This window comes from Malurus melanocephalus, unplaced genomic scaffold (assembly GCF_030028575.1).
Source record: "Malurus melanocephalus ecotype Western Australia unplaced genomic scaffold, MMel_1.1 scaffold_288, whole genome shotgun sequence".
NCBI lineage: Eukaryota > Metazoa > Chordata > Aves > Passeriformes > Maluridae > Malurus > Malurus melanocephalus.
In genome coordinates, this window is record NW_026623520.1 from 783,676 (window position 1) to 788,486 (window position 4,811).

The window sequence follows — 4,811 nt, forward strand, 5'->3', positions numbered from 1 at the left end:
GTGTGTAAGATCCTGGGAGGGGACAGGACTAGGCCAGCTGACCCAAAACAACCAAAGGGATATTCCACACCATATGACGTCAGCTCAGATATAYAAGCGAGGAGAGAGAGAGGGAAAGGGGGGGCATTCATGAGTTTTCAAKGTTTGCCTTCCAGAGCAACCACTAGGCGTGCTGAGGCCCTGCTTCCCAGGAAGTGCCTRAACAATGCTGCTAATGGGAAGTAGAGATTGATTTCTTTCTTTGCCTTTAGCTTTTGCGCGCGCAAGTCTTTGCTTATATTTTGTATTTTAGCTATAATAAAACTACTTTATCTCACCCCGCTGGCTGTTCGCCATCTTACTTCCCCCCGTCCCAGAGGGAAGGGGAGTGATAGGGTCAACCCACAACACAAGCCTTAGGATAAATCTGAAAATGTGAGATCTGTATTAACTAAAATTTTGGCATAGTATTTTGCACAGTGTGTTTGAACATTCATAAAAAGAGTTCAGGCTATTTCYTTTTGAGGCGACAGAATAGATAGGTACTGAACATTCTGAGTTGAATTTTACCTACAGAAATATCATAAGTATTGTCAAGACAAAATTAATCTGTTTGAGGTTTTTTCCCCTCATTTAATCAGGAAAAGAAAATGGCTAACTGTGTTGAATGCTTTTAATTCTAATTCTAGGTTACAGGTAGTTGCCCATGGACAAAATGAAGTAATTTCCCTGTTTTGAGTCTGAGCAAATATCAATCATATTTTGTGATCTAAGGAAGCCACGGTTCTTCAATTGGTTTCATTGGAAAACAACGTTGGAAGTTATAATCATTCTACCATCTCCCTTTATTTCAAGGAGCAGCAAACACTCACTTCTAGTTTACAGTACAGATTGAGGTGGATTAGCTACTACTTGGATTTATACTAGAATTAGGATATACTAAAATATCCCTATTTTCTGTTCAACACACATGGGATCATAAAAAAAAAAAAAAAAAAAGAGGCTGGAAAAGACCCCAGGAGGTCATCTGCCTCGTTTCTCATCCTCAGGGCAGAATCAAAAATACATAAACCCTTCCTGACAGTGTTTTGTTTTTTTTTGGTTTTTTTTTTTTTTTTTTCAAAAAGAATGCAGTGACAGAAAAATCAGTATCTTCTTAGGAAGCCCACTCTGGTGCTTCATTGCTTACCATTGTGAGGTTTTCCTAATGTTTAGCTTAAGTCTCCCTTGCTGCAGTTTAGTCATACAAGTGGTATTATTGCCAGTGAAAATGGAGGAAGTTTATTGCATTCCTCATTTTGGCAGGCTGTGGAATGTTTGAAGATGMGTATCTCCCCAGTCAGTATCCTCTTCATAATTCCCAGTCATCATGGGAGAAAGGACTAGTGAAACCACAACTGAGGAAATCACAGATATTCAATTTTTTYCAAGTGCAATACACATTACAGTCAAGAGAAAGACAAACTGAATCTGCAATAAGTGAAAGCTAACGTCTGACTACAGAACATGTCCTAAAAGAGCTGCAACTTTTCAGGTGAGTACCTAATCCTGTATGAAGCCCCAGTTTCATTCAAGAGATATCAAGGAGTAGCTGAAGACTGTCTCCATTATTGCTGAATACTCTCAGTAGGTGATGAATGTATCAATGCTGTATCTTTTATTTAATACATTACTGCTAAACAACCAGAACAAAATAACTATTTGCATCACACTTGCATGCTTTTGATTGAACTTATTTTTGCACTTCATCTTGGCAGAAAGAGTTGAAAACAAGTTAAAATGAAGCTTCWATGATAGCTCAGCCAGGAGACTTTGAAATGTCCATTCATAAGATTTTTCCTCCAATAAATCTTGATCACCTATCTGTTGGTGGAAAGCGAGTCATAGTGAGATAGGGAGGAGGGGCACTTTAAGAATACTGATTTTAAATGACAGTGTAGCTATTCAGATGATGATTTGAAGTTTTTCTAAATTAATCCACYTTGTCAGGGACTTCACTGAATCCCTAGAACATTATTGGCAGACACAAGTACTGACATCTCTTGTTCTGTGTAGCTTCTGTGTAATTGTCTCATTTCATTGCTTCAGCTTTGGTTGGAAGGCGTTAAAAAATTTAGTAAGTACTGCTACATAATCTTTACTTGGTATTTACTTGCTTTCAAGAGTACGGTGATCTCCTATTTCCTGCCTCGAACTTTTTAATTTTGCACCTGGCTTGTGAACCAGATTCCTAGGCAGCCTTAATTATTTAACAAAAACACTGACTTGACGTTCTGCAACATCAGGGTCTTTTGTCAAATAAAATGTAACTGAGTAAACATGAGATTCTCATCCCTAGTCTTTCTCAGTTCCTTTACGAAAGATGAAAATAAATGTATTGACCTTTCCTGCTTTCAGTACAAGCACTGAACAGCTTTTTTTCTCTAAGTTTTCTTGTTTGTAATAAGGAAATTTTTACAATTAGGGCCTGATAAGTCAATACACTGAGGCTTCCTTTTAATTTATTTGCAAACAGCAACATTGCCTCAAATACATTGGAGGTCATATGAATATTCCACTATGCACAAAGTTTATGACAAGTCCTTTCATTTTTAGAAGCCAGGTCCTCTTTTACAGACGTTTCCATTTAATAACCAGAATATCATTTCCCTTCAGCTTGTATTGAATATTTCAATACCCATATGGAACTTGAGAATTATATTTAAATTAGAATACGTTGAAATGGAAAATATTAGCTAAAAAATTCTGGGAGAAATTTTCTTTTTTTAATCGGGAAAAAATAATTACCTTTCTGTAATTACAATTAATACTAAAATATTGTAGATAGTCCTGGTAGTATTGCTGATTACTAGGGAGTATTTGGTGCTTTCAGTACCAAAACTCTTTGTCCACAGTTTGTTTTCTCAAGCTGGAACTTTGCTCTACAACAGATGAAGAAAATGACTATAGAATTGTATAAATAAAACTAAAGTATTAAAGGCTCTTTTGATTCCTCCATCCAAGAATAGTGCTGGGCAACAGAAATTAGGATGGAGCTTGCCTCTCCTGTGCCCTCAACTAYGCAGATGCTGGACCTAAACAAGCCCCCGGATGGAAAAGGAAAGGAAGATCAGGGAGCAGACCCAAATGCAGGGGAACTGTCATGGAGTATGATGTAATGGCTTACTGACAAGGGGAGGTGGAGATTATGACTTAGATCAGAGCAAGGATGAGGGAAACAGCACCCTTCCTGGTCTGCTTATTTACTTTTTTAATGGAAGTCTGTTGGGAAAGGGAAGGAAAAGGGAGGTATACAGTTATGATTTTAGTTTTTGGTGCAGTCACCCAGAGCACAACACCAATCCTTTGCAGAGTTGTCACACTAATGTAAAAACATTAAATGTACACAATATATCTATAACAGTATCTATAAAAAAGGGATTCCAGAGGCAAGTAATTAATTTAAACCACTTATCTTGCTTTCTGGCAAATTGCAGGAGCATTTTGTCCTCATTTTCTTCTCACTCCCATTCCAGCTCTATCCTCTGTAATGATCTCCCTGCTGTTTTGGCTCTGACTGCTCTTAAACACACATAAAGGTTGTCTTTCTTTCTTCTATCAGTCCTATTRCAAGGTACAGCAACTGGAATCAGGAGGGATAAACTGCTGGCTTTTGCTCTTGCATTGTATTTAGGACGGACAAGATACCAGTACATCCCCTTCATTATCTAGCCTACAACATTCCCAAACYGGAGTATTTTTAATGCTGAAAATCTGGAGTTAAATAGAGACCTAAATTTTCATTTTTTGAACCCTGTCATTACTTTATTAATCACTAGTCACCAAAAACCAAATAAAAAATGGGGTTTTTTTAAGAAAACCAGCTTTGGACAGGTGAAGTGCCAGTGTTCCTTCCCATAAGCATATGTGTGTCTATGTAATAATGGATGGGGAAATGTTCTCAATGATGGCTGCTCCACAGAGTGGTGCAATTTGTGGTTTAACAGAGATTTGCTGAAGGAATGTCAAGGTTTCTGACTTGTAAACATTGTGGTCACATCTTGCCAAACATACTGATAAAAATCAGCTTTTGTCTTTCTTTATTTCAGGACAAGACTCTTTAGGGATTGCTGGATTGAGAAATGACAGATGTTCCAGCTCCTGCAGTTGTTGATGAAGGATTGAACAAGAGAATTAAAAATAATATTTAAGTGCCTAAAGAGAGGTTGGCAAACAGAATGTGATCTTTTATATAGTCTTCTTTAGCAAGGGATGAAGAGATTTGTTCACCAATGTAATAAACTAGTAAATGAACAGGACTCTGTTCCTGTCAGATGAAGCTGGAAGATTGGTCAGTTTAAGTGGCGATACTTGAATTTTTATCCCAACACTCAAACTGTGTTTTGCTAAACCATCACACATAAAATGTGCATGTGYAAAGCTAATGCATTTTCCCCAAGTAAGGGAAAGGTTATATTTAACATCATGTTAAACATTAAGATGGCTGTTCATGGTTTTATTAATGCTTTTAATATAGTAAGTTTATTAATCAAGATGCCAGGTTAAAAAGAAGAAAAATTTTTAAAAAAGAAAAATTAAGAAAGAAAGAAGAAAGAAAGTTAAAAAAATAAGAAAGAAAGAAAGAAAGAAAGAAAGAAAGAAAGAAAGAAAGAAAGAAAGAAAGAAAGAAAGAAAGAAAGAAAGAAAGAAAGAAAGAAAAGAAAGAAAGAAAGAAAAGAAAGAAAGAAGAAAAATTTAAAAAAAAAAAAGAAGAAAAATTAAACTCATTCTGGCAACTTTCCAGTCATTCATTACAGGTGGGATTATCAAAACCCTTCAGCCTTGGGCTAATG